A 16239-nucleotide genomic window follows, 5' to 3' on the forward strand; every position below is an offset into this window, starting at 1 on the left:
CCCCTTATTCCAGCCCACCCAAAGGCCTCTGTCCTTCCCGTCGATTTGGCCGGTTCCACACACAAAGGCAGGGCTGGAATCCTGTCTTTAAAACAGCTGTCAAACCTCTTGTTTCAGAACCTCAGGAAATTGGGCTTCTTTCCACACTGCGCCTTTACAGCTGTGATTACCTGCCCTACTCCAGTTTCAAAGAACAGGAAGCCCAGTAAGGAAAAAAGATAGCCATGATCATGTTCCATCGAGGAAAAAAAAGGAACAATGACTATAAAGTATCAAAACTCCCATCTAGGAGGGTTGAAAAATCTTCACAGTGGGCAAAAATGACCAACAGTGAATATCTGAATAAGGTACCGTTCCCCCTCTCCTCATCATCAAAGGTATTTACTGAGCTCTTACTGTGTGTAGAGCACTGCACTACACACTTCTGCAATGAAAAGGCCATCAACATCAAAATAATAAATAACGGTACTTATTAAGCACTTTTTATATGCCAAGCACTATGGAATCAACAAGATAATCTGTTTGGACACAAGCCCTGTCCCATAACGGGGAGGGAGAATGGGTATTTTATCCTGATTTTTCAGATGAGGAAACTGAGGCACAGAAAAGTGACATGCCCAAGGTCACCATTAGAACCCATGTCTCCTGGATCCTCTTTCCGCCATGCTACATGGCTCCTCAAAAAGTTACCGCTTCCAGGAGGTAACCCCAACTAAACCCCACCTCCCTAGACCCTCAGACCCTCTCAGAACTCATGTTTATTTATTTATTGAAATGTTTGCTACTAGGCAGGGACCGTATCTGCAAACTCTGTTACACTGTACTCTCCCAAGCGCTTAGTACAGTGCTGTGCACATGGTAAGCACGCAATAAATAAATGAGAAGCAGCATGACCTAGTGGATAAAGCGTGGGCCTAGGAGTCAGAAGGGCTGGGGTTTCAGTCCCAGCTCTGCCACTTGCCTGCTGTGTGACCTTGGGCAAGTCACTTCACTTCTCTGTGTCTCAGTTTTCTCATCTGTGAAATGGGTGTTAAGACTGTGAGTCCCACGCGGGACATGGACTGTGTCCAACCTGATTAGCTGGTATCTACCCCAGCACTTGGAATGTGCCTGGCACACAGTAAGCGTTTAACAAATATCATAATAATAACACCACTGACTGATTAAATTGGGTTACTGTAGTTAAACCTAAGCTTTAACTCATGCTGCAATCTGGGTTTGCCTGTCTCCTCCATTAGACTGCAAACTTGAGAGCACGGCCTGACACGTCTAACCCGTGTGCTCCCCAATGCTTAGCACAGGGCTCTGCCCCCAGAAGAAGACAGGAGCAAAAGTATTTATTAAGTGCCTCCCGGGGGCAAAGGACAGAACTAAAGTCTGGGAAAGATGTGCACAGATGAGAAACAGACCTTGTCCCTGGACCCCAGAGGGTAAATCGGAGAGTGGGTTGGTGACAGACATAAAGAAAAATGAAGCAAAACTATTAAGAATAAGGATGGCAAGGCATCAATGAAGGTGGAGGTGGTGACGGTGAGGATGATAAGGACGATCTGCTGACTGTGGAATGTGATGATAATAATAATAGTAATTGTGGAATTTGTTAAGTACTTACTACGTATCAAGCACTGTCTTAAGTTCTGGGGTAGACATGAGATAATCAGGTCCCACACAGGGCCCACAGTCTAAGTAGAAGAGAAAGAGGTTTTTTGAATCCCCATTTTGCAGATGAGGGAACTGAGGCCCAGAGAAGTGCCTTGCCCTATGTCACACAGCAGACAAGTGGCAAAGGCAGAATTAGAACTCACATCCTGACTCCCGGACCCATGTTCTTTTCCCACGCTGCTTCCCTCATCATCAAAGGTATTTACTGAGCTCTTACTGTGTGCAGAGCACTGCACTACGCACTTCTGCAATGAAAAGGCCATCAACATCAAAATAATAAACAACAGTGATCAGAAGCCAATTCAGCATCTCACCAAGCTTCATCGTGGAGGATGGCATGAGTGAAAATCTCCAAATTCCTAACCCAACTTCTCTCTGAAAAGAAATCTCGCAGGAAGGACACAGGGGAAACCTCCCTGCCACCACCTACAATCTGGAGAGAGTCATTATGTGAGCGAGCTGACTGTGATTTGAACTGGCTTATCTCTCCTCTGACTTCGTTAACCTGGGCTCAGGTCTGACACTCACCAAGGAGCACTGGCCCTGAAATAATAATAATAACAATTTTCTTGTCTTGTCTTATGCCATCGTGTCATTTCCGACCGATAGCGACACCACGGACACATCTCTCCCTGGACGCCCCGCTCTAAATCTGCAATCGCTCTGGTAGTGTATCCATAGAGTTTTCTTGGTAAAAATATGGAAGTGGTTTACCGTTGCCTCCTTCCACGCAGTAAACTTGAGTCTCTGCCCTCAACTTTCTCTCCTGACGCTACTGCCCAGCACGCGTGAGTTATAACTTGTAGTAGATTGCCTTCCACTAGCCAGCCACTGGCCAAGCTAGGAATGGAATGGGTAGGCCTCTGCTTGACCCTCTCTCCCGAAGCCGAGATTGGTAGAGTACTGGAAACTCTCCAGGTGCGACCCTGAGAGGGGAATAATAATTGTAGTGTTTATTATCAATCAATCATATTATTGAGCGCTTACTGTGTGCAGAGCACTGTACTAAGCACTTGGGAAGCACAAGTCGGCAACATATAGAGACAGTCCCTACCCAACAGTGGGCTCACAGTCTAGTCTAGTTTATTAAGTGCTTACTATGTGTCAGGCACTGCTCTAAGTGCTGGGGTGGATACGAGCAAATCGGGTGGGACACAGTCCCCATCCCGCATGGGGCTCACAGTCTCAATCCCCATTTTACAGATGAGATAACTGACGCAGAGAAATGAAGTGACTTGATCAAGGTCACACAGCAGACAAGCGGTGGAGCTGGGATTAGAAGCCAGGTCCTTTTGACTCCCAAGCCCGTGCTCTATCCACTAGGCAGGCTGCTTCTCCAATAAGGAGCAGCTTGACCCAGTTGGGGAGCTGGGACTACTTGCCAAACTGGAGCGAGCGCGGGTGGTTCAGCTAAATGGGGAAATGACCAGGTGAGGAAGGGGGCTGAAAAACACCATCAGCACTGGGCCATCAACGTGGCATAGTGGAAGGAGCCCAGGCTTGGGAGTCAGAGGTCATGGGTTCTAATCAATCAATCGTATTTATTGAGCGCTTACTGTGTGCAGAGCACTGTACTAAGCGCTTGGGAAGTACAAGTTGTCAACATATAGAGACGGTCCCTACCCAACAGTGGGCTCACAGTCTGGCTCCGCCTCTGATCAGCTGAGTGACTTTGGGCAAGTCACTTGACTTCTCTGGGCCTCAGTTCCCTCATCTGTAAAATGGGGATTAAGACTTGGAGCCCCACGTGGGACAACCTGATTACCTTGTATCTACCCTGGTGCTTAGAACAGTGCTCAGTACATAGTAAGCTCTTAACAAATGCCATCATTATTATTATATTAGTAATAATAATAATAATAATAAATTCACTCCAGTCAAAAGCAAAGGCAGCATGGTTCCGAGTCAGGAGATCCAGCTTCTAATCCTGGCTACACCATTTGCCTGCTGTAAAACCTTGGGGATTAAGTCCCCACCCTCTCTACCTCTTAGACTGTGAGCGCTGTGACGTGGACTGTGTCTACTTCAGCGCTTGGCCCCGAATAAATCCCATCGCTAGTATTAATAAACTGCTGCCTGACCAGCCCCGTGGACAGAGCACAGGCCTGGGTGTCAGAAGCACTTGAGTTCTAATTCCGACTCCGCCACTTGTCTGCTGTGTGACCTTGGGCAAGCCACTTAACTTCTCGGTGCCTCAGTTACCTCATCTGTAAAGTAGGGATAGAGACAGTGAGTCTCACCTTAGACATGGATGGTGTCCAATCTGGTTAGCCCATATCAACCTTGGCGCTTAGGAAAGTGTCTGGAGCATAGTAAATGCTTAACAAATACCATTTTTTAAAAAAAGAGTGGGGCCGATCAGCAATGCGCGAGTGCAGCTTTGCGGGAAGGAAAACAGGTTCTCGGGCAGGAGGGTCACCTCACTGGAGTCCCACTTGGAGCTGTTAACACCGGAAAGATGTCACCACCAAAACAAGGGAACGGAGAGCTGCTTCGGTCTAATTAGTACCCAGTGGGAGACGAGGCTTCACAAGAAACGCTTCCAATCAGGGGCTTCATCTCTTAAACTCAGCATCTTCCTTGTATTTATAAAGCTCGGGGTGAAGTTTACATGGAACTCCCGGGAAAGGAATTTAGGAGAAGAGGGAGCTCAAGTCTTCACCCTATTTCTCTGAATTCTTTTTTTGTCCTCACTTTGTTGAACTGCTTTTTTCAAGAACTGTCTCTATTGACGAGGCCTGGATCTCACGCGTGTGCATGTGTTTGCGTGTGTGTATGTGTGTGCGTGCATGTTTTTTGAAAGCAGCAGCTGGACCTAGAGGAAAGAGCACGGGCCTGGGAGTTAGAAGACCTGAATTCTAACCCTGACTTCACCACTTATCTGCTGTGTGACCTTGGGCAAGCCACTTAATTTTTCTGGACCTTAGTTCCCTCCTCTCTAAAATGGGGATTCAATACCTCCTACTTTTTTTCTTTTTATGGTGTTTGCTAAACACTTACCATGTGCCAGGCACTGAACTAAGCACTGGGGGTGATACAAGCAAATCTGGTTGGGTACAGTCCATGTCCTGGCTCTCAGTCTTAATCCCATTTTACAGATGAGGTAACTGAAGCCCGGAGAAGTGAAGTGACTTCATGTCACACAATAGAACACGTAGAGGAGCCAGGATTAGAACCCAGGTCCTTCTGACTCCTAGGCCCATGCTCTGTCCACTAGGCCATGAACGTAGACTGTGAGCCCCATGTGGGACATGATCATCTTGTATCTTCCCCAGCACTTAGTATAGTGCTTGGCACATAGTAAGCACCTAATGAATAGTACAGTGTTCTGCACACAGTAAGCTCTCAATGAATACGACTGAATGAATATCACAATTAGCCTGCAGCCCAGAAAGGAAGTGCGAAGGTGATGGATGAAGCACTTAGCAGGGAGTCAACAAGACCCAAGTCAGATTGGCAGCTTCACTCCTCACCCAGTTCACTTTCCCCATCTGAAAAATGGAGATAATACTGCAATCTTGCAAGTGGTCCAACTACCCTAGCCAGGCGGTAGTTAAGTGTCCTTTATGGATCTTGTGGCTCAGGCAGCGTTAGATGGGAAGGGGGAGAGATTAAGTTTTCCTCCCCAACATGAGGGAACACAGGACTCCCTATGTCTCCAAACAGCAGCCCCTCCCATGGCTACAAGGCAGAAGCGGGGCTAATTATGGGGTCAATCAATAATAACGAGTGAGCACTTACTTTCTGCAGACTGCTGTACTAAGTGTTTAGGAGAGTATAATAGAGTAATAACAATAATAATGGTATCTGTTAAGCCCTTACTATTTGCCAGGCATTGTACTAAGTGCTGGGGTGGATACAAGCAAATCGGGTTGGACACAGTCCCTGCCCCACATAGGGCTCACAGTATTAATACCCATTTTACAGAAGAGGTAACTGAGGCACAGAGAAGTTAAGTGAACTTACCCAAGGTGACATAGAAGACAAGTGGTGGAGCGGGCTTAAAATCCAGGTCCTGCTGACTAATTCAATCATTCATTCAATCGTATTTATTGAGTGCTTACTGTGTGCAGAGCCCTGTACTAAGCGCTTGGGAGAGTACAATATGACAATAAACAGACACGTTCCCTGCCCGCAATGAGCTTACAGCCTGTTCTGACTATTTTGACAACTGTCTACATGTTTTGTTCTGTCGTCTGTCTCCCCCTTCTAGACTGTGAGCCCTTTGTTGGGTAGGGACCATCTCTATTTGTTGCCAACTTGTACTTCCCAAGCGCTTAGTATAGTGCTCTGCACACAGGAAGTGCTCAGTAAATACGACTGAATGAATGGAGGGGACTCCCAGGTCCTTGTTCTATACACAAGGCCAAGCTGCTTCCTTGCCCCCAAAGAGTTTACAATCTAGTACGGCGGGTTGGGAGGGACAGCCACTAAAATAAATTACAACTAAGGGAAGCAACCTGGTATAAAGATTTGTACATAAGTGTTGTGGGGAGGGGGCGAGGAGTGAGTAGTGAAAAGTGGTATGGACTTAATTGTAAAGGTGATGCTGTAACAGCGAGGGGATGGGGTGAGAGGTGAGCGATTAGAAAGGAGCAGCTACCAGGAGGAGAGGTGATTTTACTAGCGTTTAGATGATGGGGAGAATTGTGGCCTGCCGGATGTGAAAAGAAAATGCATTTAGATTTGCCCCCTTTCTTCACCCCTCCCTCAGCTCCACAGCATTTATATAGCTGTAATTTATTTATTTATATGATTGTCTGTCTCCCCCTCTAGACTGTAAGCTCACTGTGGGCAGGGAATGTGTCTACCAACCCTGTTCTACTGTACTCTCCCAAGCACTTAATACAGTAAGCGCTCAATAAATACAAATGATTGACTGATTGGGAGGAAGTTCCAGGTGGGAGGGAGGGTCGTCGGCAAGAGAGCGAGGCCCAGTGAGTAGAGTGGTATTAGAGGAGCCAAGTGTGCAGGCTGAATTGTAGTGAAAAAGGAATGATGTTAACTGGAGGGGAAAGAGCCAGTTGAGTTCTTAAATGAAGCCAGAGGTGAGAAGTTTCTGCTTGATGCTGAAGGGGACAGGCAACCATTCAAGGTTTTTCGGGGAGTAGGGAATTCTGTGCAGAATGTCAGTAACCACGTCTGGTTGAGGTATCAGTTCAGAGCCGGCTTGGGCAGGGGTCATACTGCCCAAATCCCACCAAGTCCTTATAGACTGGAAGCTCATTTATGGGCAGGGAACGTGTCTGCTAGTTCTGTTGTATTATACTCTCCCAAGCACTTAGTACAATGCTCTGTATATAGTAAGTGCTCAATAAATACCATTGATTGATTGATAAGCTCCAAACCTGGGCTTGGTTTCCAACAGCAACTTGTCTTATGCCGCCAAGTCGTCTTCGACCCATAGCGATGCCATGGACACGTCTCTCCTGGAATGCCCACTTCCATCTGCAATCATTCTGGTAGTGTATCCAGAGAGTTTTCTTGGTAAAAATACAGAAGTGGTTTACCATACCACAAGAGGAGAGGTCAATTCCTAAGGCCCCTGAATTCTGGGGTCTCTGGAGCTGTTGAGGAGGAAATCCCTCCCCTCCTCCCACCCTCTCCCTTAACAATAATAATAATTGTGGCAGCATTTGTTAAGCCCACACTCTATCCACTACACCATGCCTTAGTTTCTGAGCATCAGTGGACCCAACAGTCACTGCTCCACTCATTCCTGACATTCATTCAATCGTATTTATTGAGTGCTTACTGTGTGCAGAGCACTGTACTAAGCGCTGACACAAAGGAAAGGTCAGTAATAATAATGATGATGATGATGACAATGGTATTTTTAAGTGCTTACTATATGCCAAGCACTGATTTAAACACTGGCGTAGATACAAGGTAACCTGGTCCCAAGGGGGCTCACAGTCTAAGTAGGAGGGAGAACAAGTGTTGGATCCCCATTTTGCAGATGAGGGAACTAAAGCACAGAGAAATTAGTGACTTTCCAAAGGTCACACAGAAGGTAAGCGGCAGAGCAGGAATTAGAACCCAGGTCCTCTAACTCCTGGGGCCGGGCTCTTTCCACTATGCCACAGTCTTCGCCCTTAACTCACAGTGAGCAGTGCCTTCTCTCCCACCCCTCAAATTCTGCTCACATCCCTTCCCAAACCAGAGGTAGCTCATTCCCTCCATTCCCAGGAGGCAGGATCGGCCTCCCTTATTGTAAAAATTCCCCTCAGCAGCAAGTATATTAACTTACTCAAACGCAAGATACTTATCAGATCTATATGTTTATCTGCAGAGCTGAAGCCTAAAACTACACTTTGGCCTGAATTTATCTGAATGTTTCAGAGAAGCTCACCCCCATTCCAAAAAAATATCCACAACCAGATCCTTCAGACCAAATGTGTATTTGGAAGTCCTCAATGATCCTGATCATTCCTATGTATAGACAGTCACATCCACAACCCCACACAGGCAACCAACATCCCTTTATCTACAAAGCTTGCAATTTACAAGGGAGCAGCCCAAGAAGCCAAAGCGAGGGAGATAACGTCTCTCCATATGCCCCTTAATCTGCCATAATGAGAGGCTTCAGAATTAATTTGTCCCTCACAGTTGCTCGGCGGCAGTAGTGCGAGAGTATTTCAGGAACGGCATAAACGTGAGGATGAAAACAAATGTTCAGCCATCAACAGAAGACAGTACCAGGCCCGACCCTCTCCTTTCGTCCTCTTGTCCTACTCCTGCATGGTCTGGGAGTTGAAAAGCCCTGAAATTGTGGGGGGTGGGTGATTAGTACCTGGTGGGTCATAACACAGAGGGGAAAGATGGTGGCGACAGCATCAGTGAGGAATCCGGGTTCTGGATTCTAACCCCGGCTCTGCTACTCGTCTGCTGGGTGAAACCGGGCAGGTCGCTTAACTTCTCCGTTCCTCAGTCAAGCAGTCAGTGGTCTCTGAGAGCTTATCGTGTGCAGAGCGCTGTGCTAAACACTTGGGAGAGTACAATACTACAGAGATGATAGCTCTGTTTCCTCATCTATAAAATTGAAATTCAATACCTGTTCTCCCTCCTACTTATAATCAATCCATCGTATTTACTGAGCACTTTCTATATGCAGAGCATTGTACTAAGCAGTACAGTCCTATATTGTGAGCCCAATGTGGGACAGGAATTGTGACAAACATGATTATCTTGGATTTACCCTGATGCTTGGTACAGCGCCTGGAACATTGCAAGTGCTTACTAAATAAAACAATTATCATTATTATTATTACTATTAGTAGGAGAATTTGTTGCAGGAGCTGGGGGGGCTTAGGGTGAAGAGACAAGGAACTATATGTGGATAAGCAGGCTGGCCCCTACCCTGTCTCTTCTTTAATAAACTGCACATATGCCAAACTCTTATCAGTCAACAATTCATTTATGTCTGTAAGCACATTTTCTTTCCATCCACTGCACATATGTACAAAGTTCCTAAAGGAAAACTCTGCTTAGAAGTCCTGTTGCAAAAGAGAAAAGAGTTTTCAGGGGTTTTCCTAAGAGGGGAAAAGGGAGCGGGTTTGATCTTCATTAGGTATCACCAGTGGTCAAGGTGAGAGAGGCCAAGAAATTGAAGTTATTGCTTTAGCCAGTGATAGTTATTAATAAGTAATTCTTACAGTTCCATTAACAGTGTGGGTTCCCATCATCTGTATTATCCCTTGTGCCCCACAACCCCCAAGGCCAGAGGTTACTTCGGTGATTCCCATTTCAGAGATGTAGATACGGAGACTGGGAAAGGCGAGCTCTCTTGTCCAAACCAACCTGTGTCTCAGCTCGGGTCCAAATTCACCGAGTTCCCAATAATTATAGTATTCATTAAGCGCTTACTATGTGCCAAGCACTATTCTAAGCACTAAGGCAGATGCATGACAATCAGGTCAGATAGAGTCCTTGTTCCACATGGGGCTCACAGTCTAAGCAGGAGGGAGGACAGTTACTGAATCCCCATTTGACGGTTGAGGAAACTGAAGCACAGAGAAGTAAAGTGACTTGCCCAAGGTGACACCCAAGCAAGTGGCAGAGCTGGGATTAGAACTCAGGTCCTCTGAGTCCCAGGCTCATCATGCTCTTTCCACTGGGCCACACAGCTTCCCCAAGATGCCGCTCAGCCCTCTGAGCTGAGCTTGCCTGTCATAGGCTACAGTCTGAGGCCCAGGGGTTTGGAGACAGAGGGAGCCCCGGGCTGGCAGGGTCATAGGCGGGGTGAAAGGCATGACGGTAGTGCTTAGTGGGTAGGGATCGTGTCTACCAACTCTCGGAACAGGGCCCTGAACTTAGAAAGCGCTCGGTACACACCCTTGATTGACTGATTTGTCCTCCTCCAGCTATGCTTCAACCCAGTGGAAAGATCCCAGACCTGGGAATCAGAAGACCTGAGTTCTAATCCTATGCCACTTGCCTGCTGTGTGACCTTGGACAAGTCTTAGCTTCTCTGTGCTTCCATTTCCCCATCTGTAAAATAGAGACTCAATATCTGTTTTCCCTCCCTCTTAGCCTGTGAGGCCCATGTGGGGACAGGGACTGTCTGTGACCTTTTTTTTTTTTTTAAATGGTATTTGTTAAGCACTTACTCACAGTCTTAATCCCCTTTTACAGATGAGGTAACTGAGGCACAGAGAAGTGAAGTAACTTGTCCAAGGTCATACAGCAGACAAGTGGCAGAGCCAGGATTAGAACCCAGGTCCTTCTGACTCCCAGGCACATGCTCTTCGCATTAGACCATGCTGCTTCTCCCCTTTTTATCCTGTTAATCTTGTATCTACCCCAGTGCTTAGTAAAATGCTTGGCACAAAGTAAGGAGTTAACGAATACCACTATTATCATTATCATTATTATTACTACCCCATCTAGTTCTTAATCCTGTCACCCACCTGGCCAGCTCAGAGAGGGAGGAAGAGAGGAAGGAAAGGAACAGAGGGGAGAAAGGGAGGGAGTGGGAACATAGGCTTAATAGGAAGACTGTATGGTCTAGTGAGGAAAATGGATCTGCAAATATGATTCTAATCACAGCTCGGCTGCCCGTCTGCTGTGTAACCTTGGGCCAGTCACCTTACCTCTGAGTCTCAATTTCTTCATCTGTACGATGGGGATAAGATACCTGCTTTTCTCTACCTCTTGGATAACGAGCCCCGTGTGGAACAGGCCTCGTGTCCGATCCAATGATCTTCTGTCTAGCCGAGTACTTAATCAGAGTGCTCTGGCATACAGTAAATGCTTAATATACACCATTAAAAATTAGCTCCCCACTGATCTAGAGAGCCTGGCCAAACCCCTGATGACATTCATCTCCATCAAGACAAGTGACCTTGAAACAGAGACGTGAGGTCATCTTATCCATTCTCCTGCCTCCATTCAGGATCACACCTCACCCAGCTCCCAAAGGTGAGATTAAATCCCTCCACCTAAGACTCCGGTAATCTTCCACTGACAAACCACCCTCACCGTCAGGAAGTTCTTTCTTATGCCTAACTTAAATCTTTCCAGCAGTAGCAGCAGCTTAAACCTATTTCGGTTTGTACCATCCTCAGCAGAGAGAGAGAAGAGGTGATGGGCAGGTCGAATCCCGGAGAAGGTCAGCAGAACTGTGGACAGGAACTGCAGTCTGGAGGGGGACGTGGAGGGAAAGTGGAAACTGGGGTGCAGCGGTGGAGATTTAAGTTAATTATAAGGAAGAACTTCCTGACTGAGAGCGTTGTTTGTCAGTGTTCTCGGCCCCATTCTGGACGGCTCTGCACCAGGCCCGCTTTCCCTAAACCCCAACTCAGCACCATCTCCCCTTCTCCAAGTCCAGGAGAGGCACTGAAGGACACAGGGATGTGAATGATGCCCCGACCTGTGGGCTGACACCGCTCCAGGGGTTGGGAGGCTGGGGGGAGTGGGTCTAGAAGACTGCAATCTGTTCAGCTGTAACAACTGCATCCTCCCCCAACCTGTCACCCCAGGATCCCCTTCCCCAGAATATAATCGGGGACAATGGTGGTAACTTGGCTCTGATGGGGAGGTGCGGCCCCCACTGATACGGTGGCTAGTCTCACTCACACACACACACACACACACACACACACTCACACTCTGCAGTCACATGTTTAAGTGGGGAGAGAGAATGGGGAGTTGGCTAATGGAGAGACTACAGCTGATCAGGTGATTTGAAAGCTCTGAACATACCCACTAGCTCTAAACCCAAGGGGATTCATTTTGTTTCATTACGGCTTTGTCCCTTAGTCAAGGATCGCTGCTCCTAGCACTGATGGCAAATAACTCCTTGTCAGACACCTTCAAGCTGGAACCAGTCTGGGGAGAGAGAGGCCAATCTGGGAGAAACAAAGCAGAGGAGGAGGACAGAGCGTGGGGTCAAACGGAGGGGAGAGATGGGGAAAATTAAGGAAGGGGAACTGGAGAGTTCAACACCCCCATGGGATGACCTAATGGTTCCCTCTGGTCTTGGGAGCAAGGGTTAGCTCACAGTGTCCCATTCCAGCCCACTCCAGAATTTGAGAGGTCCCAGCCCATTCCCGTGGAGTCAGCCCACGAGGTACAGCCTTGATCCTGGCCCTAGACAGAATCAGTACCCCACACTCCTCCCCAAGCAGGTCCAAACCCAGGTAGGTGGGCTGGACAACTAGACCAGTCATATAATAATAATAATAGTATTACTAATTTACTGTGAGATTTGTTAAGCACTCACTATGTGCTAGATGCTGGGGAAGGTACAGTACTATTTCATCAGGCACAGATTCTGTCGTTTATGGGCTCACAGACTAAGGGGGAGGTTGGTATTTAACCTCCACTTTACAGATGAGGAAAGTGAGGCACACATAGCAGGCAAGTGGTGGAACCATAATTGGAATTCAGGTCTCCTGGATCCCATTCCTGAGCTCTTTTCACTAGGCCACGCCGCCTCCTACTGATAGACCACCTGACCCACAGAGGCAGGGGAAGGAACTGAGTAAAGCAAGAAAGCTGATTCAGCAAAAGCCCATCTGAGTTCAGAAACATCGCCCCTGGACTATACAATGAAAGGGGAACTTCCAGGGACCTAACCCCGAGACCAAAACTCGGGGCCCTCTCAGATGATTTACATCCTGACATCCCAGGGGCAAACTCCCCCTTGTTAGCCTCTGTGATGGCCGCATTCCACCCCCTGTGCCCTGCACCATGCTGACCGGCAGAGAGTCGGATTCTGTCAGTCAAGAAGACCTGGGGGTCAGGCTCTGCCACCTTGTCTGCTGTGGTGACCTTGGGCAAATCACTTCACTTCTTCGTGACTCAGTTACCTCATCTGTAAAATGGGGACAAGACTGTGAGGCTTATGTGGGGCAGGGACTGCGTCCAACCCGATTAACTCCTATCAACCCCAGAATTTAGTACATTGTCCAGCAGATGGTAAGTGCATTAACGAACACCATATTGATTGATCAATCAATAGTCCAGAGAGGCTTAGGGCAAAGGGTCAGCAGCAGGACTGATGAGATCGAGGTACAGAGAGTAGGTTGGCGTTAGAGGAGCGAAATGTGTGTGGGTTGGGGTGTAGTAGGAGATCAGCGAGATAAGGCAGGAGGGGGAGATCAGATTGAGTGAGCGTCAGGTGAGACAGAGACTAACTCTGATCTGATCAACTTGTAACTACCCCAGCACTTAGCCTGCTGCTTAATACATACCATCACTACTATTGCTGTTATTATTATTCATTCATTCATTCAATCATATTTATTGAGTGCTTACCATGTGCAGAGCACTGTACTAAGCGCTTGGGAAGTACAAGTAGGCAACATATAGAAACGGTCCCTACCCAACAATGGGCTCACAGTCTAGAAGGGGGAGACAGACAACAAAACAAAACATGTGGACAGGTGTCATCAGAATAAATAGCAATAAAGCTAAATGCACATCATTAACAAAATAAATAGAATAGTACATATGGACAAGTAAAATAAATAGAGTAATAAATCTGTACAAACATATATACAGGTGCTATGGGGAGGGGAAGGAGGTAGGGCGGGGGGAATGGGGAGGAAAGGAAAAAGGGGGCTCAGTCTGGGAAGGCTTCCTGGAGGAGGTGAGCTTTCAGTAGGGCTTTGAAGGGAGGAAGAGAGCTAGCTTGGCAGATGTGTGGAGGGAGGGCATTCCAGGCCACGGGGAGGATGTGGGCCAGGGGTCGATGGGCCGGGGGTCGATGGCGGGACAGGCGAGAACGAGGTACAGTGAAGAGGTTAGCGGCAGAGAAGCAGAGGGTGTGGGCTGGGCTGTAGAAGGAGAGAAGGGAGGTGAGGTAGGATGGGGCTTCAGAGTTACAGTCCCGGATTGCAAGCTAACCCCCAGCCCCTTGGTGCAAGGGGACTAATCTCTCTCGTGGACCCCGATATACTCCCTCCTCCAGCCCTGCAATTCCCCAACAGATCCAAGATGGAAAGAAAGGGGGTAGTTCCCCTGAGCCAGGCCTCCTCACTGAACTGGCAGACCTTTGGTGACTGGAAGCGGCCCTCGGGGCTGGGCTGAGTCACTCTGCTCCCACCACAACGGTGCCAACCTTGGAACCACCTCTTTAAGTTACTGCCTATTGTGTCTACTCTCCTGGCACTGACACCCTCTGGCACCCGGAGATGCTGGCTTGACAGGTTAGATAATTATGTTTTACCCTTCAGCTCATTCCTTTATCGGCTCCACTTGGGAGAACTGGATAAGCACTCTGGCTTAACAGAACAATTCTTGACTGGAGCCCTGTCAGGTGCCAGGCTTCTCCCCATGGCCAGGCTGAACCCTCCGTTCCCCAGACCCCGCCTGCATCCCAGCGTTTAAGCATCGCCGTTATTCAATGTTAATTAACGCTACAAATTTCTGCCAACTCGTTATCGGATTCCAGGCCGTGTTTCATCGCTGCATCCCAGGACGCTGACAACCCTCTCCAGGACATGAGGGTGAGCCACCCTTCAGATGACATGAAAAACTAAGGGTGCAACTTTCTGAACTACTCAAACCCCATCCCACAAATTCCACTAAAAATCAAAACTTCTATGCCAGAAGCAGCCTGGTGTAGCGGATAGAGCACGGGCCTGGGAGTGAGAAGGTCAGGGGCTCTAAACCCGGCTCCACCACTTGTCTGCTGTGTGACCTTGGGCAAGTCATTTCAATTCTCTGTGCCTGAGTTACCTCATCTGTAAAATGGGGATTTAGACTGTGAGCTCCACGTGGGACAGGGACTGTGTCCAACTCGATTCACTTGTATCCACCCCAGCACTTAGTATAGTGCCTGCCACATGGTAAGTGCTTAACATATACCATTATTATTATTACTATTCTCCCCGCTCAAGTTCTAAACTACTTCTGAGAGCATGAAAGCAGAGGTCGGGGTCAGTCAATCAACCAATCAACTGTATTTATTGAACGCTTACTAAGTGCAAAGCACTGTTCTAAGCACTTGGGAGAGTACAATCCAACAGTATTAGCAGGCACGTTCCCTGACCTTAATGAGCTTACAGTCTAGAGGGGGAGACTGACATTAATATGAATAAATAATTAATTTATAATACATAACTTAAAGATCGTACATAAGGGCGGTGTAGTTTGAGGTAGGGTGAATAATGAAAGTCCAAAGGTCACAGATTGAAGTGCATAAACAATGCAGAAGGGACAGCAAGCTGGGGAAAAGAGGGCTTAATTGGGGACTGCCTCTTGAAGAGCTGTGACCTTAGTAATGCTCTGAAGGGGGAGAGAGTGGTGGTCTGGTATAAATGGAGTGGAAGGGAGTTTCAGGGAAGGGGGAGGATGTGGGAAAGGGGTTGGTGGTGACAGAGATGAGATCAGGACACAGTGTGCACGCTGAGGCTAGAAAAGCAGAGTGTGTGGAATGGGCTGGAGTAGATTAGTGAGGTGAGGTAGAATGGGGCAAACTGATTGAGTGCTTTAAAGCCAATGATAAGAAGTTTCTGTTTGATGTGGAGGTAGATGGGCAGCCACTGAAGGTCCTTGATGAGTGGGGAAGACATGAACCGAACATTTTTGTTGATAAACGATTCACACAGCACAGTGAAGTACGGACTGGAGTGGGGAAAGACAGGAGACTGGGAGGTCGTTATAGAGGCAGATGTAATAGTTAAGGTGGGACAGAATAAGTGCTTGGATCAGCGTGGTAGCAGTTTGGATTTTAGCAATGTTCTGAAGGTAGAATAACAATAATAATAATAAAATAATAATAATAGCATTGGTTAAGCGCTTACTATGTGCAAAGCACTGTTCTAAGCACTGGGGAGGATACAAGGTGATCAGGTTGTCCCAAGTGAGGCTTACAGTCTTAATCCCCATTTTACAGATGAGGGAACTGAGGCATAGAGAAGTTAAGTGACTTGGCCAAAGTCACACAGCTGACAGGTGGCAGAGCCAGAATTTGAACCCATGACCTCTGACTCCCAAGCCCGTGCTCTTTCCACTGAGCCACGCTGCTTCTCTCTAGAACTGACAGGGTTTGGTGATAGGTTGAATACGTGGGTAGAATGAGAGAGATGAGTCAAGGGCAATGCCAAGGGCACCAGTCTGTGAGGTAGG

The 16239-nt window shown here is 47.6% G+C and overlaps 1 protein-coding gene and 1 non-coding gene across 5 annotated transcripts in view; both read right to left on the reverse strand.

The window, feature by feature from the left end:
- Nucleotides 1-16239, reverse strand: part of ADCK1 (aarF domain containing kinase 1) — a 151035-nt gene that overhangs the window by 102846 nt on the left and 31950 nt on the right. The window lies entirely within an intron of this gene.
- Nucleotides 2461-2598, reverse strand: LOC119935196. The gene has a single exon (XR_005453106.1). It is a non-coding gene; the product is annotated as a small nucleolar RNA SNORA7 (small nucleolar RNA).

The sequence above is a fragment of the Tachyglossus aculeatus genome, chromosome 1 (assembly GCF_015852505.1).
Source record: "Tachyglossus aculeatus isolate mTacAcu1 chromosome 1, mTacAcu1.pri, whole genome shotgun sequence".
In the NCBI taxonomy this organism is placed as follows: domain Eukaryota; kingdom Metazoa; phylum Chordata; class Mammalia; order Monotremata; family Tachyglossidae; genus Tachyglossus; species Tachyglossus aculeatus.